The sequence below is a fragment of the Anser cygnoides genome, chromosome 4 (genome assembly GCF_040182565.1).
Source record: "Anser cygnoides isolate HZ-2024a breed goose chromosome 4, Taihu_goose_T2T_genome, whole genome shotgun sequence".
Taxonomy (NCBI): Eukaryota; Metazoa; Chordata; class Aves; order Anseriformes; family Anatidae; genus Anser; species Anser cygnoides.
Window position 1 is genome coordinate 36,449,495 of NC_089876.1, and position 26,040 is coordinate 36,475,534.

Sequence of the window (26,040 nt, forward strand, 5' to 3'; positions counted from 1 at the left end):
GCACTATGTGAGTCAAACCTTCTATTCCCTAGGAGAACAGTAGCTATATAAAATCACAAATATGCATCACTCAGATTTTCCTTCTTATTCTCTTAGTGTAAACATAATCTTAAATATGATGATCTGAAAAAAAAAAAAAAAGGCTCATGTATCACCTGAAAGTTTTCAGCAGAAACCATGCTGCAAACCAAGACCAAGGTATATGAAGGATGAGGAGAGAGATGTGAACAGCATTGAAAAAAAAAAATTATATTGCAGATTATAAAATAACTGTTTGCACTCTTCTGACTCTTCTGTCTCTGAAATTAGATCTCACGTGTTTGTGCCTGCCAGACAAGATTAAGTCATAAGGTATACAATTATAATAATCAGCTGATGTTGAAGAATTCTGTGAAGATGTGTCATTTGCTCCTAAATGACGGGGGTAAATTATGAATTCTCATTATTTTCCCATTAAAATGTACCATGATTTCTTTAGTGTTAAATGAATCACTCTATAGCTTCACATTAGTTCTTCCTGCATCTTGCTGGAGGTATTGCTGCTTATTTCACATGTATGTAGGAACAGTGTGGACTGGTAGACATTGGTGCCACATAAGCTGAACTATATGAGCACTCCAGTGTCCTCTCTGTGTTACGTGAAACAAAACCAGGTACAAGACCAATGAAAGGTTTTTACCGAAAAAGCTTTTTTCCAAATCTGCATGACAGCAGACCCACAGAAGAGACAGTCTTACATATATGTGTTACAGAAAAATCCTCAAAAATATTTGCTCTCTGAGATCATTTTTCGTTTTATCTTAATGACAAAAGGTCGTCTTCCCCTCAGTTACACACATGTAGTCCCACAGAAAGCACTGGTGTTAAAAAGGAGAGCCTCTGACCCACTCTAGAGAGAGAAATGGTTAGCATGATTGTTATAAGAGAAAGTGGACTAGCTGAAGGTGGGAAATGGGAAAGAGAAGAACTGTTGAACACTGGAATCAGCAGAGGGAGAGGCAGTGACTGAGGTGAGCCAGCTGTGCTGTTACACTGAAAGAGCTGCAAATGAACTTAAAAACAACAGGTGCCCTGTGTCATGTTCAGAGACACTCCAGACATGCAGAAAATGGTGAGTTTTAAGATAAATTATCAAACACGATACAAATATATAAGTCAAGATGGCAACTTTAATGAAAACTTGTTAAATGTGCTTTTTTCTAATTACTTCTGCAACTGCATAATGATTTTTCTTCAAAAAACAAATTCAAAGGTTGCCACTCTTATACTTAATTCATGTCAAACAAAAATGGCAGTTACTGATGTTCCTATTCTGTGTGCAGCAATGATGATGCAAATTGGCCTGTGTATAAATGAGATTCGTTTTTATTATATTTTCATTATTAGAAGGTATATCTCCAACAAAGCCATTCAAAAAAAAAATCCCCTGTTTTTGCAATTCAAATAGTTATAAAACCTGGTGAAGTAAATACCTTGGAGGCTCTCATTTTGTCTCAATCTGAAACAGAATTGCTGATTTTTAAATAGTTGCTTTCAGCTGCTTGTTCAGAATCCCTTATAGAATTGAATATTCCAGCTTGTCTCTTACTAATCTGCTTGAGGCAGATTGCTATGTTTTCAGAACAAATAAATATTAAAATACACGTAGAATTCAACTGAATGTTAACAATAAGGCCATGGAGCATGTTCACATGTCACTGCAAAGTTTTCACAACACTCTGGACATTTTATGAAATTAATTTAAGCCTCTGTTAATCAGAATGCTTCTATTATTTTTGCTTTCTATCCTGAAGACCAAATCAGACCATTCTTAACTGACGCAATGAGGCTGTATTAAGTCATATTTTAGTACTAACTACTCCAGATATAAGCAATCTGAGTTTCTGATATAAGCAATCTAATGTTTCTGGACTATGAAGGGAGATGTAGTACCATTCGTTGTATTTGCAGGACAGAGCATTTTGAGTGTTTGACATAAAAAAATGTGGTCTAGTGATCTTATCTTTTGTAAGTAAATACAGCTAGGGATAAAGTGAGTATCTTGAAAAGAGGAATATGTAATGTTGATAATATTTTTTTCCTGATGTCTATTTGAGCTCTTGTCTACTAACCATTCTCAAGTTTTACTTTATTTTTTGAAAAATAGTTAAAATCCTGAATTAATATATATATAAATACAAATATAATACATTTAACAGTTGTCCTGCTCAGATTTGATAGGGTATTTATTGCAATACTGATTGTAGGGAAGTTTGGAAGTCACATTAAAATTTGTAGTGCATGACACTCTCTTCGCTGGTAATTACTCAGTGATTATTCATGTGACTATTCATCAAAAGTAAAGCTTTGGTCAACTTCAATTTACCTACAGCCTATTTTGCAAGAACACCTCACCTGTGAGATTTTCAGGGGATTTCACTTCTCTGAAACAGGCAACTCTTCCAGGGTCAACTGAAGTGGCAGGTTTCTTCTGAAGAACAGTACATGATCTCCACAGATCACGGCCAGCACAGGCCAAGCTAATTTTCATGCCTATCCCCTTGGCAACAGTTAGTAACAGCACTGTCATGCTGGACTTGTTGGTGAAGAAATACTTGAATGAGGAAAAGATGAAAACCTCTGATTTCATCTTCTCCACAAGGGCACAGTACACTGTTACTTGACCAGCGAAAGAATAAGCCCCAAGGCTTGCAGCTCTGAAGAGGATAATGAGTTACAGCAGCTGGCATTTAAAAGTGAGTACAATTTTAGAGGCATACTTAAAATATTTTTTAATCACTTTTTTAAAATGATCGGTTCATCTTTTGATGACTTGACCAACTTTGGGGTTGATCTGAAGTTGATCTCAAGATTGGCACAGTCTCTTCAAACGAACTTTTTTTGTTGCCTCGAGACACGTTTGATAGACTTTTATGCACCATTGCATAACAAAACTAAGACATGTGCTGAAAATATTTTCCCAAAGAGCACAACTGAAAAGCACTTATCCTAATTACCACTTTCCAGAGTCGTTCTGAGTGAGCACTTTGTCTTCAGTCAGTTTACCATAAAGGTCTATTGTTGCCATCACCCATCAGGGATGCAGCATGGTATTTAGAGCCCAGCAAGTTACAATACTTTTATTTCTGGGTACCAACACAATCTAGTGGTGATAGTATGGAGCTTCAAACAAGTTTTAAAATTTGCTTCCCAGGAGGTCTAGTTCAGTGTGGTTATTTTACGTCTTCTGTGTATTGCAAAAAAGAGTGCAGACATACCTTTATGAAAAATAGGATTTTAGTAGTTTGTGTCAGAAGTGGCTCATAACCACTCTGAAATGCCCTAAGAGGACTAATGAAAGCATTTTTTTTCAAAATTGTGTCCTTTATCAGGTGATCCTGTTGCCCTGCAGCTTCTTAAAAAATAACTATAATTAATGTAAATGATTATTTACATATATGTAAGTAATCAGGACATTAGGGCATAGGATCTCTTGAATATTACTTGTCGTATCTAGGTGCTCCTGTCTGACTGGTCCAATGCAGCTCTGTAAGAACTTGTAGGACCCAGGACAGGCTTTATTCAAGACTTGCTGTATCTGAGCAAGCACTTAGAATTTGTTAGCTATACCGTGTACAAACATGATAGCCTGATATGATTTGATTGTGAAATCACTCATATACTTTGCAACAATACCTAGCCTTAGCATGTTAATTCAATGTTGTCAAATATCTAAGACAAGTTGCATTTTCCTTAAACTTCCTTCTCGACCTTTTCACTGGCATATCCTTTTGCTTGCACTCTTTTCCAAATAATCTCAACTTTTTCTTGACTCACATCCAAAATATTCTTTTTGAACTCTCTCAGCAACAAACCCTCCTCTGCACAGTTTTGTACTATCTGCTCAGTTTTTCTTGTTTTCCTTGACATTCAGCAATCAGCAGGCCTGGCCTGTGATCAAATAAGTGTTACCACTGAGTACCCCTGAACACATGGAGTGGCTGCTGACATCATAAGGTCAACTGCAGGATAGATTTTCCTGGAGTCTTTGGTATAGGGTATAAAACAGACTGTTAATTGCTGTTGTTCTGATAAGTTATATCCATTTTTGCCCTAGTAAATTTTCACAAGGCCCTGGAAAACTTTGCAGGCTGAAATTGATGGAGCAAATACATGTATTAATGGAAGAAGTCACATTACTGAAGATTCTAATTCACTGTTTATAGCTGGCCAGATTGTGCATCGCATTAAAACTATTCACAATACAGGGTCTTGCCCCCTTATCCTCCATACTTGGCAACACCTGCACAGGCATAGTATTTACCTTATAAATCTATTGTTCACATTTAAGACTATCATGTCCCATTCCAATTTTAAACATTCAATAACCAGAAAGTATGATTACTTCTAATTATGAATAACTTGTATTTTAAAATTATTTAAGGCCTCATTACTATCCATATGCAAAATCAATAGCTCTCTGTGGTCAGGTTAGGAACATCCAGAAAACCATCCAACCCAAACAGTTTGAGAGCCCAAAAATATTTGAGCTAATGCTTTTTTCCTTTGTTTATCAGGAAATTAGGCTTATTTATATAATTTAGGTTCAGGCATGATCAGCCTTTCTGTATGCATAAAGAACTAGATCTGATATCCTAGTGGAGACAAAAGAGATCACATACCTTTTTGGAAATAAATACACGGCCATTACATTTCCCTAATAATACAATTATGTTAAGATCTTCCTTTTACATACATAATAAATGCTCTCAGAGCTGCTTTCGTGACAGTTGTATCATAAAAACAGCCTGACAAAATGAGAGCTTAGGATATTGCCTTACAAGGGACATCACTCGGAAACACTAAAAACAAAAGTATTAAAAATAGTTTTTCTAGTTTGAACAGATGTCTACGCACCCATATTAGATGCTGTAAACATCAAGGAGGGATAGGAATAGTTTAGCTTAAAACAGGGCACTATAAATCAGGGTAATGGGATTATTATTCTTTGTTTTATGTAATAGCACCTACTGCCCTAAACTATAGGAAGCTGAATTGCTACACACTATCCAAACACAGCAGGTCTTTGTCCTGTTGAATCAGATTGGAAGTTGAAGAGGAGATATAGCAAGTAAGGAAAGTATGTGGTGGAGGATGGCAAAGAAAGACATGGAAAATGTTACAGTAATGCGTACTGCTGCACTGGCTATTTAGGTACAGACATTCTTCCAAATGACATAAAAGTTACTGAAATACTGTCCCTATTGTTCATAAATCTGGATGTTAGCAACCCACGCTGACTCCAGCATCTTTTAAAATCAAAGAATAGAAACAGGAATGGCACAGAGGAAACATTTTCCAACAGTGAGTTCTGCTGAGAGATGAAATGCTCATGCACAACTGAGATTTTTATACCTCAGGTCACTTGAAGTAAAAAGAAATTCAGTAAAATATGTAGCAGTGGACAATGGGGAAGAATACAGAACAAAATATTTAATAGGGCCTGTAAATAGCATGAATCTCCAATGAGTCATCTTGATGTGCAAGAAAGGGGAGCTCTAATGAAAGACAGAATGAGAAATGGGAAGATCAAACGCTGAGTGTCAGGGCAACAATGGAAAATGAACATATGCCGGTTGTATAGTACAGGAAGGGAAGAGAATAGATGGAGAAGAGCTGTTAAAAATAAGGGAAGCAAAGCAAAAAATAGGAATCCTAGAAGAATGCTTAAAAGAGAAAAAAAAAATTTTGCATTTTTTGTTTGTTTGTTTGTTTTAAGGAAGAAATATGTTTAAGGTCTGGGGAGGAGGGAATAAACTAGAATATAAAGCTATAAAGTTATGAGTTATGGACTGGAATTTCATCTGAAGTTCTGCGACTTGAGTTTCACTGTTAATAGATTAACTTAACAGACCCACCCACTACTCTGATAGAAAAATGACTTCAGTTTATACTGAACTGTTTATTCTATATTTAATGCTCCCTGTAGGTGATGGAACTCTTGAGACTGCCAACTGTCAACGCAGCAATCTGACATTTAGTATTAATGTGTCAATAAATATGCCCTTTTTATTATGTATAAAGGCCCAAGATATTCTTTTGTCTTTGATTTTTCTTATTCATTAAAAATGTACAGCCTTTCAAAGCATTCCCTGTCAAACAGAGATAATGGAGATTTCATTGGCTATTGCCTTGCACATGCTGATATATCTTTTAAACAAAAGCATCCGAATGTTTACACAGGAGGAATCTGGCCAGCTGGTGGGCTTTACTGAATAATAAAATATAAAATTAAAGCATTTGTAACTGTTGCATTTAATGTAAAACTCTACAGAAAGTATTGAGTGAATGAGTAATTCAGAACAAAAGCACCAGCAGAGAAATATAACTAAAAGTTGGCCTTGGAAATTCCTGTTCCAGATCTCTGGAGAACATAGTTGGAATATAGCATGTATTTTTTTCAATACAAAGCAATTATGGGCATCTCTAAATAATAAAAATTCATAAAATGTTCTAGTGTTCTGGTTCAATTTTTTTCATCGGATAATGTTGAAAAGTTACAAGATCCCATTGCATGTTGACAGCTCACTACATCTGATAGAACACTGGGGAGACATAAATGCTTATGTAATCAATGCTGCATAATTGTTTTTAAATGTACCCACTATGTTTAGTACAGCATCATGAAAATGAATATATGAACTTGTTAAAATTGAGAACCGTATTTGCCACTTAAAGAGTCAAATTCAGTGCCTGTGGACACGCAGACACAACTCAGAGTGCAGCCAGTACAACACAAAATAAATCTGCAACACAAAATAAAATTTGTCCTGTAATAAAACACCTAAATCGACTTTTTCAACCTGCTATTGATGGTGATCATAATATCACCCACAGTGGGAAATTGAGCAACCTTTTATTTGCATTCTGATGTAAACTTTAAATACTCAAAGTAAAAAGGATTTCTAGTTATTTTGAAAACTGGGATGTCCCACTTCCAGACTCACAATAAAGGCTAATCCACAGGAAAGGAAATTTTTAAATTTTAAAGAATTTCTTCCTGTTCAATTTGATCAAGATGGGCTAAGAAGTTCCTATTTTATTTTGTTGCCACTGCAATTAAAATTTCATATTCTCTTCAAATAAATTCTCCGTGAAGCCAAAGTAAACATTTAATATTGAAATGCTCTGAAATGTTAATATTGATAACTTCTACATACTGAAGAAAGTGCATTGTTAAAGTATTTTCTAGTTAGAAAGATTCTCAAAAAGCATCAGTAAAAATGATCAATGTTAAATCAAAAGACCTGCAGAAGTTCTGCAGAATGCTGACCTCACAGACACTGGAGGAAAATAGTTGTTTCATAATTCTGCACTGATGTTTCAAATATTGTAAACAGTCCTGGACAAGGAAAAGAGCTATCACTCTACTAGTACTTGAAAAAGGCAAGCAGTTTGACTCAAAAAACTTTAAACATAAAGTTGATACCATATTCAACTAATAAAAAAATCAAGTTATGAAGAGTATTATAATAAAGAAACTTCCATTGTTTTCTACTTGGCTTTGAACCACGTTATAAATTTAATGAAAATATGTTCAGATTTTTTCAACTGTAACTGAAAAAATAGTTCATTGAAATATTAGTAAAGTACATGTAAAGTAGCTTAAAAATTGGTTTATTTATAGATCTAAAAGTAGATAGCCATTAGAAATCATCATTCAGTAAGGCAGCATCTGATAGGGTTTTCCTGGCATGAGTACTAAGGTTATTAATGTTCAACATTTTTAATCAAAAATCTGAAAGGAAATATGAAAATACAGTTTTGTTTGGCAAGCTTGGATTGTTAAAATATATTTTACCACTGCCAAATTCAGAATTATAACCAGGAGTAAAGAATGCAAATTTTATTTATAGACTAGAGGCTGCATCCTCCAGAGTAATGACTGAAAAAGATTTAGAGTCAAAAAAGAGGAAACACTTGCATTCTTTCTCCTGTCAAGCTATGGCTAACAGGTTGATTATGACCTTTACATCTATGAATGGGTGACGACTGAATGGAAGTAAATGGATGTCATTACTTTGTGTAACATTAGAGAGATCACTCCGGCAATGCTGCATACATTTCTGATGCCAATATTTCACTGCACTTGCAAAGCTGGAGAAGGTACAGTGACAGACATTAAAATGATACAAGGGAAGGAGAACACACCTGAGAGTGATACTTTAAGTAGGTCAGTCTGTTTATTAAAAAAAAAAAAAAAAAGTCTGAGAATTTGATGTCTTCAGCAAAGACAAAAGATACTAAAGATAGACTCTATGTAACAAAAAGATATGGTGTCAGCAAAGCTGAATGAAGACAAATTTAAACTGGAAAAAGGGCACAGATTATTAACTGTGATCAACTGCTTAAACTGATTATCCAGGGAAATGGTGGATTTTCTACCTCCTGATATATTCACATTAAGGCTGAAAGTGATGCTTTGGACAAAACAATGATTGGGCTTGGAGTGTCAGTAAAAGACAGAAATGAAAAGTGATACATGGAACAGACTGAATAATTCAGGGACTTCTTCTTGGATTTAGAAAATATATATATATATCTCTATTAATCTGTCCATACTATTATTGAGAATGACTAAAACAATGAAACATCATAACCAACACAGGGTAATACAACTGCAGTCACCATCAAGCCCAAGCTACCCAAGGTTCTCCAGGGTCTCAGCAGGTATGGAGCTACGAGAAATGCAGAGCTAAGGGGATCCCCTCTCTGGCACAGCCATGGGAATTCACAGCATGGCTCTCTCATTTCCATTAGCTTACATGGTAGTTGTAGAAATCATTGCTGCACGTTCAGAGATGTGTCTTTCCCCTCTTTGGCTGCTCCCCGTGCCAGTAAATAAACCAAGGAGGAAATGGCTTAGCCCACCCCCACTTCAAAAAAGAACCATATCTGACCCTCTCTGCCTTTCATCAGTTTTATTTCAGTGTTTTAATTTTGAATGGCTTCAGTAGTCAGTGCCAACATACTTTTGAAAATTAGCTTTTACTGACTATCTCTGATCAGAAAGATACCTAGAGCAGGACAGGCAGAACTTTTACAATTCCTTCGAAAAAAAAAAAAAAACAGTGGAAAAGTGGAGCATCTTAAAACAGCTATAAAATCCTCACTGCAGGGAGGAGTTAAAACAAATGGCATAATACAGGAGTTTGTTATTCAATATCACTGCTGTATTTTTAATTTTTAATTTTATTTTGTTGGCTAATAGTATCCTATGTCTTGATTGCAATATTTTGATTCTAACAGCTAAAAGAAATATTTTATTACAGTCATAAGATACTGAGTGAGCTGAATGTAAAGGGTGTCTGGAAGCAGTGAGATGCCATTCCATAAACTTACTTGCTACATAAGATGCAATCACTTCTTCAGCTGTACAATTTGTGTGATTTGTTCTGCTTCAGTCAGCTAGTATCTCATGAGTTCAAAGAACTCAGATATAACTTGTTCCCACTGGAAAAAAAAATAATAATTATTTAGTGGTATAAAATTTCATGGTTTATATTTCCTTTAGTGGAGATGATATAGAAATTTTTATATACACGTCTGAGTACTTCTGCAATTATTTCATAAACACCTGACAGTACTCTTGCAACTTTCCAGTTTAAGATAAGTATACATATTATTCTTTGACAGAGATGCCTGAAAAGAGAAGTGTGAAAACAAATTAAACGATCTATAATGAAAGAACAACCACACACATAAAATGCTCATATTGATTGGAACTGATAGTCCACTGACACCCAAAATATGTGCTGTATACTTAACATGATTAAAAATTCATAACATTAATTCTCTACATATGCTTTAGAGTTTTAATAGCAATAGACTCATAAACTAGAATACATACTGGAGAATACTGAGTTTATTATTCTTAACCATATTAAGACAGGACAATAAAAGTATTGTTCCCTTTATCTTCTTAGGAGTTCTGAAACTGCCCATTTTTGAGATCTGTGGTCAGCAATTAAATGGACACCAAATTAGGAAGGGAAACTTCCTTTTTTCTTATTTTCATTATACCTGCAAACCAGCTGACTATATTTGCCCAAGTGCAGTCTTACATACACTATTCAGCAAATATAAGCAAGCTTCTCATTCCTAAAAAGACCTGTAAAGCAAATTCTTGCAGGTACTAAACACCTGAAACTTCAATATACATTTTTGCATGCTAATTGATCACTCCCCTCTGATTATACTACCAAGTAAAACTTTTTTTTCTTCCTTTCAGTTCTTGGGGAGTTTTCTCACTGAGTTTAATGGAAAAGATATATTCTTTTACTATCCTCAAAAAGCAATATGCTAATATTAATGCAACTAGATCAGTATCTTAATTTCACTACATCTGTATTTTTATCTCGTAAGAAACTCGTTTATCTTGTTTTGTGACACAGGATGGAGATTTATTTTTGGGCAGCCAAAATGGAGCCAGACGTCAGAAATGCATTTGGGAAGACTGATTTTTTTTTTCTTTTGCATCTTAAGGAGCCTGTAACACAACCAAAAACTACATGCACTACCTGATTGGAGGTATGCATTTTACATCTTAAGAAAAAAGACAGCACCTTAGTCTATTACTTAATGGAGAAAGAGAACAAATTAAGAGGAGGCCAACGTATTCATTGCTCTCTCTAGTTATATTTTTATAAAACTCATTTTACAACGTTATAGGTATGCATGTCAGTAGGCAAAGAAACGGGTGTGCAAGCACTTGAAAGCATAGATACAGAATCAAAAATTGCCTTGGGCAACTTGTGATATGATTCAGAATGATAGTAACAAATAAAGGTAAATGTCAAGTGTCACAAATGAAACTAAATCAACAAAAAGGTGGGAAATAACTAATAGACAGCAGATCAGGAAGTGAAATGAATCCCAAATGGCCCAAGTCAATAGTGCAATGCTACTGCAAAAAAGGATTTGACCAGAATAGAATATTTAAACATAATTGTCATGTCAAAATCATGTAAAGAATTGCTCTGTGACAGAACTTCAACCGAGCACTCACACAGTTTCAAGCTGTCCTGTAGGAAGGAAATAAACATGTGGGAAAGCATTTGAGGAGAACAGGAAGGAAACATTTAGAAAACATGACGTATCAGAGAAACTTGAAGGAATTTATTTTCTCTATTTTAGAAAAAAGTGAGAGTAAGACATCTTTCAGACTGCAAATAGCGTTTATAAAGGGGATATCATTTGATTTTTCTCCACAGTAATGGGGGGGAGGGAAGAAAAGGAAACTTCAATTTGCCAAATAAAAGTAAATGAAAATCCAGTTGAATTTTAAGAAAAAACTTCCAAAACTGCCAGCATGGGGAAATTCTGGAGCAGCCTAGTACAAGGCATTGTGTTCAGTTCATTAAGAGCTGGTTAGACCCGCTGCTCCCTGATGAGGAGCCATGACCCCAGCTGGAATCAGAGCTTTTCTGTTCTGGGAGGAGCAAGCCCAGTGGACAGTCAGCTGCTGGGGGCACAGGCAAGGCAGAAGTCCCAGAGGGAAGCAGGTCTGCAAGCACAGAGGTCTGAGAACTGCTGGATTAGGCAAACATCTGTATTTCTGAAGATCCATCTGATTGCCTAAGTAAACTCTAGACTGCTTCAGTGAAGGGAGTTAGATTACATCTGCAATATCTCCAAGCAGATGCTCCTTGAAACAGATGTTCTTGAGGCCCCTGCTCATCCTACAGGTCTCAGATTTTAAAGGTCTGTGTGCATCAATTAGACTGGATTAGACAATAAAGGCAACCCTGCCACCCTTTGCAATAATGGTAGATTATATTTTTACATAATTGTGCAGAAAGTTCTCTGTTCTGTACATTCATACTCAATATGATAAAGAAGAAAGAAGGATATTTTAACAAATAAATATCCAACAGTATGCACCGTACCACTGTGGTACTGGTAAATACAATAAAAGGTGCCAGAACCAGTATGATCAGTGAGCTTTTAAAGTGGTCGTATATTAAATGACTTATTTTTATTTTAGAAGTATTGTTAAAAATAATGTGCACATGTAATACAAGCTGGAACATTCTAAATGTTTCAAATAATACTGCAGGAAAAAGAAAAAAAAAGAAAAAAAAAAGGTGTACTTTATTATAAACTGGAAACTAGTGCATAATATAAACAATATGATTACACCTTACCCTTCCAGCAATCTCCAGTAAATTCATAGTATGACTTCATCAGTTACCAATCAGAAAACATAACCCTAAGCTACAGTATGAGTTTTATTGCATACCTTGTCATTGATTTATTATAATCGTGAAGGCCTGTTATACATCTTGACATATCTGGGTATTAATAAAAACAGAGCTGTATTAGCTCTGCCTTTATAGATGTTTCTGGAATGCATTGGTATTATTTAGGCATGCTCTTTTAAATTGAAAATATGTGCTCTGCTGTAACACACTTGAATTTTTCTTCATATAAACCACTTGTGATTAAGAGAGCTGATGGTAAAGATAAATTGAAGCCGTTTGTGCAGCAGCTACTAGATACGACAAACAGTTTAAAGTTAGCCTCTTTTCTGTTCCAAACTAACCGATGAAGATTTGTCTTTTTTACTGTATAGGTCACACCAGTCTCCTTGAACCGAATGTGAAGCATTTGCATTGCTTTACTGGTTGGCAATACACGGATGTAGTTTCTCTTCTTAAAAGCTTCCCAGATGAATCCTGCTTTTCTTTCTCAAGAAAGTACTGAATGTTACTAGGCAATCAGCCAGGCATTTTGTGCACATTAAAGACACAAATAATTGCAGATTTCACCATTAAAGGCCCCGTCTAAAAGTGTAATTACATCTACCTTAAGTACACTATGATTTTAACATTAAACTCATTATACATCTTTTCCTGGTGAAGACAAAGCTGTTATACTCAGGTTAGACAGCAGCAAGAAGCACTATAAAATGATTCACCCTTATTCATTTTGGCTAGCTTCTGGGTCAATCTGCAGATGACTCCTTAACCTGGCCACAAATACTTCTGTGTTTTACTAACTACGATTAAAACAGCATATATAGGATAGACGTTAGAAAGAGCAGCACATAATGAAAAGCAGAACACTTGTGAAGAATTATCCGTTAAACTGCGAAAAACTGAGCTCTAACAAAAATTAGTGGGGAGGGTGTAAAAATCTGCCACTAAGTGAGGTTTCAGGTACATTAGGCAGCAAAAAACAGGAGGCCAGCATCACTGAGAGCAGAAATGCAGTGCTGTTAACTGACCCCATTAATACTCAAAGCAAAAACTGTTAATGTCTTTACTGCAAGGCTTAACTGTGATCTTAGTTGCACCGGTTAAGAGTCAGATTCAAAGTCTGGAGCTTTTATGTTATTCTTGTTCTTATTTTTAAGGCTTATTTTGAGAGAAGATACCCTTTTAACAAGGCTGTGTCATTCATGCCACGTTGTGAAGCCTCTTCAAGTCTAAACACCGTCATGCCGTGAGCCACCATGTGTCTCACTTCGACCATTAATGTCCTTTTATCTGCAAAGATGTGGGGTATAGCAACAGGTAGAGTACTTCATGATTTCAATTTATTTTACACAATACTTTTTCCTGTAGCACTTCAGCTATTCAGCTATGACAAATATCACAGTATCACAGTATCACAGATTTCTAGGTTGGAAGAGACCTCAAGATCATCGAGTCCAACCTCCGACCTAACACTAAGTACTCCACTAAACCATATCGCTAAGCTCTACATCTAAACGTCTTTTAAAGACCTCCAGGGATGGTGACTCCACCACCTCCCTGGGCAGCCCGTTCCAATGCTTAATAACCCTTTCGGTAAAGAAGTACTTCCTAACATCCAACCTAAAACTCCCCTGTCGTAACTTTCGCCCATTCCCCCTCGTCCTGTCACCAGGCACGTGGGAGAACAGACCAACCCCCACCTCTTTACAGCCTCCTTTAAGGTAACTGTAGAGAGCGATAAGGTCGCCCTGAGCCTCCTCTTCTCCAGGCTGAACAAGCCCAGCTCCCTCAGCCGCTCCTCGTAAGACTTGTTCTCCAGACCCCTCACCAGCTTGGTCGCCCTTCTCTGGACTCGCTCGAGCACGTCCATGTCCTTCCTGTAGCGAGGGGCCCAAAACTGAACACAGTACTCAAGGTGCGGCCTCACCAGAGCCGAGTACAGGGGCACAATCACTTCCCTAGACCTGCTGGCCACACTGCTTCTTATACAGGCCAGGATGCTGTTGGCCTTCTTGGCCACCTGGGCACACTGCTGGCTCATATTCAGCCGACTATCAACCAGTATTCCCAGGTCCTTCTCTGCCAGGCAGCTTTCCAGCCACTCATCTCCCAGCCTGTAGCGCTGCTTGGGGTTGTTGCGCCCCAGGTGCAGGAGCCGGCACTTGGCCTTGTTGAACTTCATACAGTTGGCCTCAGCCCATCGCTCCAGCCTATCCAGATCCTCCTGCAGAGCCTTCCTGCCCTCGAGCAGATCGACACACGCACTTAGTTTGGTGTCATCTGCAAACTTACTGAGGGTGCACTGGACGCCCTCATATGAGGCGTTACATATCCTGTTGAGGCGTTCGTTACATATCCTGTTGTTCTCTTCAGCTAAAGAGCAATGATATGATATGAATGTTGTCCCATCCTGATAAAGCCAGATCCAATTCATTCAATTCTACTGTGCTTTGGTGCTTGTCAAGATAAGGTCCACACAAAAAAAGAAATTCCCGCCCTACTCATTTCCAACTGATTTGCGAGGTCTGGGTAATATTCCAGAAACAGCCAGCAAAAGCAACCCAGCCCCATTAAATTCAGAGCCCAGCACCTTGCTTTGTGCCAGTAACGTGCTAGAAAGTCCACTGCAGTAACGTGCTAGAAAGTCCACTGCAGTGTGGCTCAGAGAGAATGATACGTCTCGACTTACAACACAGATCATGAACAATAGTTGCACTGTCTCTGGGTTTGCAGTGTTACAGTTGTTATTAACATTCATGTAGTTTGGAACCTGAAAGGTGTGGATTAAGGCATAGATTATTGTGGCATACAATAATCAGATATAGATTATTGTGGCAGGTCCACTGCCAAAAACGTGCTGAAATTATTTTCTAATTAGCCATAGATTAAAAAAATAATAATAAAAATTGTATCATTCACCACTGCCTAAGGTGGGCAACAATTAAGGACTGATCAGCTGCACAAGGTGTTAGCTACAACTGATTATGAAAGGAAAGGATTTGGATTTGTAAAGAAAACAAGCTTTTAAGATAAAAATAATGACAAGACACAAGGTATTTCCAGTGCAGCAGGGGCAGATACTGTGTTTCAGTTCCTCAACACCTCTCATTTAGTAATTTTCATCTTGTCAGTGTTAACCTTTAGCTCATCTGCCTGCATCTAATTTCCCAACCATAACAGCCGCTAGCAAAGAGCAGAATCCACAGCATCTGAGACTCTGAATGGAAACGTTTTCAAATCACATGGTGCACTTGTTCTGGTGGAAACTGTAGTGGCAACTCCCAGCAGTGTGCCATAACAATAAAAAAGCTATTCACAGAAGCCTAAACTGGTGAACATGAATCTGATGCTGCTACACTGGGAAAAACTATGGGAGTTCAGGTCTTTCTGAACCTTAAAGTTTTTATTGACAACTTGTGATGGGTGCAATAAGATTTCTGTTATTTTTGTAACCCTCAGGGCTTATGACAGCAAGAGAAAGTCTGTTTGATGTTTTCCCTTACCAAAAGCTGTTCTTTATGCTTGTTACTACGAGATAAATATACAATGCAGTATAACCTTGCCCCTAGTATTCTCAGAACTGTTTATATTTTACCTTTTGCTTATCTTTATTTTGGTCAGATATTTTGAAAGTGAATTTGAAACAGTAATCCAATGAGGGGGAAAATAATAATACCTTGGTTTTGCTTTTTTTCTTATAAAACATACTTTTTCCAAAACCACATCTGTATTGTGGCCATGACATGTAATTCAGATCATCAAATAATTTATTTTCTATTTGTAAAAGCACATTTTGAGTCAGTATTACTTCACGTGTGCAAGTCTAACACTATGATTCTAATGCTAGCATTGTACACTGGATTTTGTACAAAAGCTTTAAAGTAACAATGGACAATGATTCCCCTTTGGAAAATCACTGTTGTCTGCTTGTTTTCTTATTTCAAAACATACTTTGTAGGATTTCTATCTACTACGTGTCTTAATTCTCTAATGGGAATATGTCTGTTGAAACTGGTTTACAGTCATGGGACACGATGTTTTGATTGGGAGTTGGTTTTCTATTTCTCTGCATCACTGCAGTGATATCGCTGATAATGACATCAATGTGTGTATGTATCCTAGTTTCGTATAATGTGTGCCTTATTTCCTCTGATTTTTCCAAAAGAAACTCAGAGACATAAATATGAGTAATGACTTTTTCTTGATATGCAATCTCTAAGACCCCTAAGCACGGTTCAGATGTGACAGATGGTGCTAAAATAGCTATATGGGCTGGGTAGTGTAGAAATATGTAAAATGACTAAGGAAAAAAACAGCCAGATTTCATCATTTTTGGACACAAAAGTATTTGAATATAAAAATACCACAGATAACTTACAGATAAAACAGCAATAAAAGCCAGAATTTGGGACCCTTGGCCTGTGATGGTGCATAGCTCTGCACAGGTTTGCAAAACTGGGAGGAATCAGAGAAGCAGCAGGAGTTTCCTTGCACCACTTCGCATCCATCTGGCACTATGGCAGCATTTGCACTTTTCCAGAGAATACCCCTTCTATGTCTGCTAAGTACACGTAAACAGACATGTAAAACAAATAAGGGGGTAGGGGGGGTAAGAAACTTTTTCTCCTCAAAGGCTCTCCTCTGTTATATCCAATGTGCACAGTTGTGTCTCAGGAATACTTTGCATCCCTGGAATCTTTCCTGCACTGTTCTTTCTAAGAAGAAAGATCAGCAGTGACATGTATTATCAGACCCAGAAGTTTCTGAAGAGCCCATATTTTTTGCAGGGAAATCAATGAACCGTCTTGCAGGTTCTCCTATCACTGACAAATTACTTCCAAACTACTTCTAAAATCCTCCCTTTGTGTATACTCACTCTGTCTTTACTTTCCTTCTCTCTTTATGATGAATACACACAGCTTAAAACTCACTTAAATTAGATGCTAGTGATATTAACAGCATTTTTGTTAAGCTTTGGATGGAATTTGTACAATGCATGGGGGAAAAAAGTATTCAATTTCTCAGCCCAGACAGAGGCTCGAATATACAACCCTACCAGCCCAGACCCAAATTATGCAATTCCACTTTCAGAAATGGCTGTACCTAATATTGTTTTGCTTCCATTTTGAGAGAAATCCATGTGCAACTTCAATCATGGTTTGTATTGTGTGTGTTGCTTGTACTTGCTGACCAAAACAATCACTGTACTCATACTTTAAATGCCAGAAGTCTTTTCTCAATCTGCACATGGCCTTCACATTTTTTTCCATCATTTTAGTAATCTTTTATTTGCTAATCACATTGTGAAGACTGCTGTTAAAGTAGAGCACTGCAGTTACCAGATGTACGTGCACAGAACTTTTAATGCCCTCTAGTGTTTCTTACTTGGAAATTAGAATTTATAGTCAGGGAAAAATTGTTAGCATGGCTGGGTTTTTAAGTCCCTGTGCGGATACTGAAAACAAACCCATTGTAAGCATAGCCATATTATGAAGCACAAAGATTAAGTAACGCTGTCCTCAAATGAGATAGGCTGTGGGATGACTTCAGTGTTTGAAATTAAAACAGTGATTAGCAGGCCTCTCAACGTCTTTTTCAAACTACAGGACCCTGTTTATTGGTAAACCCTTGCATTCAGCACATCTGCACAAGAAACATGAGGAATACGCACTTGTACCTACGGTCACGTGGTAAGAAAGAAGCTGTGACGCTACCTGCAGCTAAGGAATGAACCTTCCAGAGGTTTTGGGTACGGGATTAGGTAGCTCTGTCCCTGCAGTGCCGCTGTCTCCCTTCAGCGCCGCTGTCTCCCTTCAGCTGTATAATCCTAGGGAATTTCTACATGGAAGGAATCAAGGAGGTAGAAGGAGGCCATGTCAGATCAGAATTCCTTGATAAGATGGAAGACCAAAGAAGAGGTGAGATTCCAGAGATTGGAAGAAACTGAAGTTGCATGACAGTTCGATTAGAACTGCATTACCACAGTAAGAGAGAGCATTCTGTCCCAAACTCCATGGCTGGATGGATTTTTAATTCCATTGGTGAGAAGAGATGGGGATGCAAGAGACTGACATTAAATGTTGTAAGATGGAGCACAAAGAAACAGGGAGAACAAGCTCCAGAAAGGCAGAATCTCAGAATTCCCTGGGCTCTTTGTATAGAGCAAGTTTTCACATTACATCAGTAAATATAAATTTACTTCTTCACTACTTTTTTACTTCTTTACTGCTTTTTGTCACCAGCAAAAGAAAATGCCCCAATGGCATCAGTGGGAGGAATTCTGACAGAGAATGCATAGGAGGGGGAAAAAGAGTAAGAGAGGAAAGTCTTGAGTCCAAAAGACAGGATATCCATAAAGTTCCCCGTACTGTTACCACACCATTCTTTGCAGAAGTAGCCTCCTGATTGCAGGCACAGTACCAGAAATCTCCCTCAATAACGTCCTCAAATGCAATACGATGGCCTGCACTTCTTGGCTTTGGGGGTGTCAGAGGTTTATGCTGTGGCTTTCTCCGGGCACCAGTATCAATTATGGCAGTAGCCAACAACAGCAGTTAGCACCCACTGCCCACTGGCCTAACCCTTCAGCTGAAGGCTGGGAGGACACCAAATGCAAAACACAGTACTGGAAGTTACTCCTACCCAGTAAGGAGAAGCTTCTGCGCTCAGAGAACCTTCTCTGCTGGGGAGGCAGCAAACTATCCTCCGACGTCAGGACAAAGCTTCAAAAAAAAAATCAAGCAGAAAAAAACTTTGGTCTTTCATGCTTTTCATAGCAAATAACAGTCAAAACCATTTAACCTTTTTGCCAGCGTATCAAGTTTTATGGAAGTTTGTCATCAAATAATTTCAGCAGGAACAAAATTATGCTCAGTGTTTTTCCCAAGTGGTTTTATTTACTGTTTAAGGGCAAGGTAGGATAGGAAAGATGCAGCTAATTTTTGTGGGAGAGGGTTTGTTTTTGATTTTAAAAGTGAGATGTTGGTTTCCTTTCATTATTTGTGCAATCTTCAGTACTAGAAAGCCTTAAAAGTGACAGCACAGTTGGAGACTGAAACCTGAGCTGTAATTTTATGTAGCTAGAAGATGTAGCTTGAACTTAGGGTTCCTGCTGGGCTGTCACATTCAAAGGCGGTTTTTGGTTTTTTTTTTCACTTCTTATCAGGAAGGTCACTGAGGACTGTATAAATAACAAGCAGGAAATAGATAACCTAGATGCTATCTCTAATTCTCTCATTTGGAAAAATAAAAATATAATGGCTAGAAATTGAATCACTAATTGAATTCTTAGGGATACATCCTCAGGCAACTTCCCGTTGATTTTGACAGTTTTTAAGCATCTCAAGTCCATTCAGTATGCATGTCTTAACCTCAGTTGTGCTTTTACTTCCCAGAACCACAAGAAAGCCCAGAAATAATTGAAAACAAAGAAAAAGAGTGGTGAAGTTCACTTTTTGCTGTAGTTCCTCATCTTCCTCATACATACACTAGATGAAGAAAAGACTTGAAATCAGGTTTTAATCTGTAACTTTAAACATGTCTAGAACGTTTAAGCTACAAGAACTTTTTTATAAGTCCCTAAACAGTGGCAAATAACAGATAAAAAATTAGGAAAAAGTACCTATAAGAAAAAAGGGACAGGAAGCATTAATAATAGAGATAGCAATAATGTAATGTCCTTAATCTTTGACCTAAAATCATGATAGTGGAAGGCAGTAGTTTATCTATACAGCAGTAATCTCAAAAAAAAAGTGATTTGATCATAAAAACTGCTCAGCACAAGGTGGTGCTATTCTGCTTTTTTTAAAAAATCTTATGAACTATTAAATATTTACATTTTAAAGAATAACCCATGATTAAAACTAAATAGCAAGAAAATTATCTATTTTCTCATGTTACAAGCCAATTGTGTGACTGCTCTTTGTCTTATGCATTCATGTATTTAAGAAGCAGAGGACTGTCAGCACACCTGAAGAGAAAATGTAAAGTGTCTTTAGCTTTAATAATAATCCTACTTAGCTCGTGATTAAACCAGCTATACAAATTGTTTAGTCCAAAAAATACGCTACGTATGCCTCTTTGGGAGTCTCACATGAACAAGAAAATTCAGCTTAATCCAAAAGCACTGTTTGTGAAATGCCATACAAGTACATACATTTGCTAGCAAATTTTTGAATTACAAACAGGGTGTTGAACTTGTGGTCCATAATTTTCTTTTCCTTCAGAGTTAAATCAAATTAATACACAATCTCAACATTACCATTACAAGCATATTGGACAATTTTCTTTGTCATGGGCTACCGTCAGTGACTGTGACATACCCCACACTGCCAAACCCAAATATTAATTACCAAAAGCCAAATAATTATTAGATATTTTTAATTATGAAATCTGAAAATAATTAAGGTAAGCTTTTGTCTTCTTACTTACCACCTATAAGGTTGTCATTTTCACAGTCTACTTTGAAACTACTCAGATTAGGTGTACGAACAATGATCTTCAAACTAAAATGAAATTTTCACATGATTCTATAAGCTGGACTTGGAAGGAAGATACTGATTTTTACGAAAAAAAATCAAGAACAAACATTCAAGTAAAGTATTTGCACACAAAACCATAATGCAACACCATCAGGATGCTTGTCTTGGATGGGACAGGCAAGCAGAATTACTTGCTGCTTAAAGAAAAAGATGGAAAGAGTGTGCTAGCCAAACACCAAGAGTCTTTGCCACCAGAAACTCAGACAAATGCAGAAAGTGGGGATAAAAGGGAGAGAGCACAAAATCAATTTTAGGAAAGGAGAAATCTGTGAAAGAAAATAGATCTGGGGTGAAAGTTCTGGGATTTTTCTTGCATTTATCATGTTCACCATAGATTCTTATATTTTGCCCAGATGTTCACGTATAGAATAAGTTGCCCCTTTTCATGGTTCTCATCTATTTCTCAGAACACCACATAGTTACAAACTACATTTAGAGACAAACTTATGAGAACTTAACAAAATCTTGTTTTATCAGTCTTTTCAATCCATCAATATCATATTAATTTTTCAGACCATTTTTCCAAGTAGATTTAGACTCCTTAGTAGTACAAAAAATTATCTTGGACGAAGTAATAGGAACCCAGCAAATTATTTTAAAGGCCATAAGTAGCCACATGTTGATACCCTACTCTCTCTTTTCTGCAAACTGAAAAGCCTTTCAGGAGGTAACTGATAGATGGACATGAAGTGAGTGATGCCATCCTACACTGCTCTTCAGTTTATCACTTACTCTTCTGACTAGTGGTTCATTTGTGGAATATTAAGTCTTATTTCCACATCTTCTTTTACTGCTGACTGAGCCAGTTTAACTAAAGCAGTGCCCTTGTGGCTGGTTTTGAAGAGATCCCAGAATTAGACGAAATTTGTCCAACCAAAACAATGGATTTTCCCTCTTGTTGCTTGAAGGCTGAACAGAAAGCAGACATGGGAACCACACAGTGCCCAGACAACCCTGCACTCTGAGAAGGACAGGTTGTTAAACTCAGCATAGCAGAACTGGGATTTCTGCTGTCTGCAGCGCTGGAATAACACAAGCAAGTTAAGAGGACAACAATTCAGGGAACCTAGCTTTCTCCATGTAAACAGGTAAGAAGGAGTTATGTAAATGATGCAATAACTCCAAAAGCTGTGGGTTTGTTTTGTTTGTTTGTTTGTTTGTTTTTCATAAGTATCTACCCTCAATTACAATAAAAGCAAATCCAGAGGTGTATGTCCACATTTGATCCTGTCAGAAGTGAAAGGTGTAGTATCACCTCTGCCTCTTATCACCTTGATAGCTGGTTGTGGAATGGAGGCAGAGCCTAGAAAACTTTAGACTGCTCCTTGGTAAAACCCACCCACCCCACAGCTCAGTAAGTATGGCAACAAACAGGCAGTAACAGCCTAAGTACACAACTTTTGGTGAGCAAGAGCCTATCCTGTTGTCTGAAAACAAATATCTACTCCACAAAATTACCAACAATATCCACCACTAATCAGCAGAAGATCCAGTAATACTGGAAAAAAAAAACATTGGAGGTTTGAAGAATGCCGCTGTACAGAATGGCAGAACTTACACATATTCTTTCTTTATGGGTCACAACTTTGAAAAACTTTATTCAAAATTATCTGTGGTTTTAATACAGTGGAAGCAAATTTGGCAATGAACCTGCTTACTAGAAAATGCAGTATAACACAACATTGAACAACCAAGTGCTAACTGACCAGTTTCATTATGGGTTTTCATCCTTTGTGGTAATGTAGAGCCCCTGATTGCCTACTACAACCAAATATAAGCAATTTTCTATTTAAAAGTAAAAGGTAAACTACAAACAAAAAAAAAAACAGAGGAAAGAAATGCGTAGGCTGTCAAATCTCTGTTTTCAGATGAGCAGAAAACATGGTCTCTGGTTCATCATTCCTGGATCCCTTCAGTTGCCACAGCTTAATGCAATAGATATGTGAGCTTGATACTGAGCTGCCACAGCTTACAGTTTGGCATAACAAAATAAATGGAAGTAGACAGGGGCTTAAGTTAATATGCTGGACTATGAATTGCAGCTGGTAAAATACATTCACGGTGCGTGTTCTGCTGTCTCTGTTACAGGGTAGTTTCATAAGTGAAGAGGTGAGGAAGGATGGAATAGCCAAGAAAGTAACCTTGTGCTCAGTCAACAATTTGCCACAGCCCTTAGCTTCTGTACTGAGTACAGTAAGGTATAATCTACTTCACTCATAGGTATATAACTGAGCTGAAAAAAAAAAATAGCTTTTCCTATGAATTTATCACCAGGACAAAAAAAAATGTGAAGGGCAAAAATAAACTAAGAGAGACTGATCCTCTTTGCTTAGCACTCCTAATTTCCATTAAATCCCTACAATCTTGTCACATCTTCTGTCTTAACCAAATGGAGTTACAGTTGACAGCTGACTCACTTCCACGCAAGCCTCATACTTATCCCATCCTGGGTCTGCAGCCAACAATAGCCCAGAGTTGGCTACGTCCAGTATATTGGACTAAAGAAGTACGTGCTGCCTCAAGAGGAGTGCAAGAATAGCTAGGACATTTTTGGGACTGATCAGTAATTGTCTAGTATTTCCCTCTCCAAATTCAGTGGAAGGAATGAATAGGGACTTTTCTAAAAGATTTCAACTGTCCCCACAGTGCTAACATCTCAAAGCTAATGATATAAACGGCAAATGACGAATATAACGTAATGATAAGCTGACCTTAATCTTTTGCAGCCAATGAAAGCAGATTACTCCTGGATCCCCGGGCACACTAAAACTCACTAGCCAGCTCAAGAAAGTCAAAGGTCTTCAAATATAGCAAAAGTAGCTTTAATACCATTTAGCTTTTTCCAAAAGAGATGATCCAAAAACTTCTGAGACTGTCAGTATAGGGAATTGTTTCATAATCAAGAGCATAACAACTGTTTCTTTAAGGAAAAAAAAAAAAAAACACTACAATCTCAGAAAGAGATCTCTGCCATAAGTATAACATCATAATACTTTGCTATTTCTTTTACATCAGAAGCACCAGAATTGCTCTTAAACAAAGCAAAAGGGCTCTCATAAGGCAGTTCAACTGGCAGTAAAAGTACCACAAACGGAAGGGAAGCCTAGGCACACTACAATTACTTTATATGCAGGATGCCTGTTAAAATTATTTTCTGTTGTCATTGCTCTGTTTTTAACGTGCTTAAATTTGTTTCTTTCCCAGTCCCTACTGCTTTTGTTTCTTTGCATTGCAGAACTTTTTAATCTTCCTCCTGTTGCATGTATTTCATTGGACAAGAAATACGCTGTACTGCCATAATCTTAATACATAGTTAAATACAAGAGCTGATAGACTTCAAATGTAATGATGGCCTTCCTTTTTCTGTATCATACTGTACACATTCTAAAATCTTGCACAAAATACAATGGAATGACACTTCATATAGCAGTGAAACTTCAGTCTGTAAGACTCATCTAAAATAATTCTTTTAACCGTCAAAGGCTTCTGAGTTTGCATAAGCTGCTTTTGAGAATGAATCCTTCTAGCTCAGAACTCTCTCTTTTAACTTAAGAAACTCGTGTGCAGCTAAAGGAACATAAATTTATCCAGGGGAAAAAACTACGCAGCTCTGAATGTATACACTTTGGAATTTCTGCTCCCTTTTCCTTTTTCCAGTTGTCATCTGTAAATACCAAGCTTAGCCACACTAAATGTGACAAAGTTGTAATTCATATCTAGAAAAACATTGTATTTCATTTTTAAATGAGTAATTTTTAATTAACTGTTTATCACCAGCAAGGTGCTGATGAATTTGTCATTTCATATGCTACATAAAACCTAAATCCCCCTTTTTCATTTTGGCATATGTTGAGGCACCCTTGATTTATACTTACATGCTTTTTTGGTGAGTTGTAAGCAATTCTAATCAAGATTTTCACTATCAATTTTAGGTCAATGTGAAAATATAATATTAGTAGCAGATGATGTTATCATTAAGCTCAGCATTAGGTGAGTAGCTGTAAGAAACTCACAAAAAATGGTCTCCTGTAAGAAGGAACACAGGGACAAAGAAAAGTTGACGAATATCTTGGAAAGGCCTTCTGGCAATGCCATGTGATTTTGATGGTAATCTTTGGTTTTATTGTTCTCTACAAGCAAATGCCAGCCCTAGAAGTGAGTTTTGTGTTGTTCTAAGCAAATTGGGAAAACACAACCCCATTGTGTACTAAGTTAAACATCTCTGCTCCCTCGGGGCATTAAAAAAAAAAAAAAAAAGAATTAAAAAATATATACTAAAGTAAATCTCTGCAGTATATTGCTCTGCTGCTGTTACATAAGGCTGTTCTCATTATACAGGACTGATGAGAATCCAGTGGTCCAGATAATCTGTTGAAGTCCCAGATCGATGTTAAATTCTAGACTAAACTTTACTGCCTCAATATGCAGATGTGGGGAATTTGCCTCTCATTTGCCCAGGGAAATTACATGCAGTGCTATCAGCTCTAGCTCCTAATCATGCTGCTGTCAGATTCTAAGCTGCTGAAAGCTGATTGCTTCAAGAAAAGTTACAAAATATTTCTGGATTCATCAATGCTACTTTCAGCAGCATCAGCTAATTTTTGCCTTTTTTTTTCACCACCAATTCAGGATATACACAGGAGTGGACAGCTTAAAATGAGCTCCACTACCTCCTTCCCACCTTCACAGGGTTCATTTACCATAGCAGACATGCTGTGAAGACATGAAAGTAGTCCTATTTATGAACAGGAGGAAAAATTTTAACCTTGTCATCTGATCCATACTTCCAGGAACATTTGTATGTGGAACACACTAAGTTTCATATCACACATTGCCCACTGATGTTGTCACCTAGAAACCTGGATTGTGCCTAAGTGGAGTCTTAGAGTAATGGGGACAGGACCACCATGCTATTTGCACCAACTTTCTGAAATCAGGATGTAATATTGTAAAAGGTTCTTCTCACAGTGCCTCCTGCAGAAGCGTTGTGCTTATTTTGATACTGTACATCCAAAGCTCCTTCAGCCACTGCTACTTAGACCCAAAATTCTGATAGATCCTCAGCTTCCCTAGCACCATAGCCTTGGTGTTAAATGTCACGACAGAGGTTTTATGGTCACAATCCTAGAAAGTACTTCTGCTGTTGCTCACCTCAGCGGATGTTGGTTCTTAAATCTTTGACAGTAGCATTATTTTGAGAATACTGCCCTTCTCTTATAATTTCCAGCTGGTATCAAACAAAGGAACTTTGGAAAAAAAAA

The 26,040-nt window shown here is 37.2% G+C and overlaps 1 long non-coding RNA gene across 7 annotated transcripts in view; it reads right to left on the bottom strand.

The window, feature by feature from the left end:
- The window catches only part of LOC136790683 (uncharacterized), a 387,684-nt gene that overhangs the window by 354,951 nt on the left and 6,693 nt on the right, over window positions 1-26,040 (bottom strand). For all 7 annotated transcript variants that reach the window (XR_010831092.1, XR_010831095.1, XR_010831093.1 and 4 more), the window contains exon 2: window positions 9,382-9,492. This is a non-coding gene — a long non-coding RNA (uncharacterized lncRNA). The remainder of the gene's footprint in view (window positions 1-9,381; window positions 9,493-26,040) is intronic.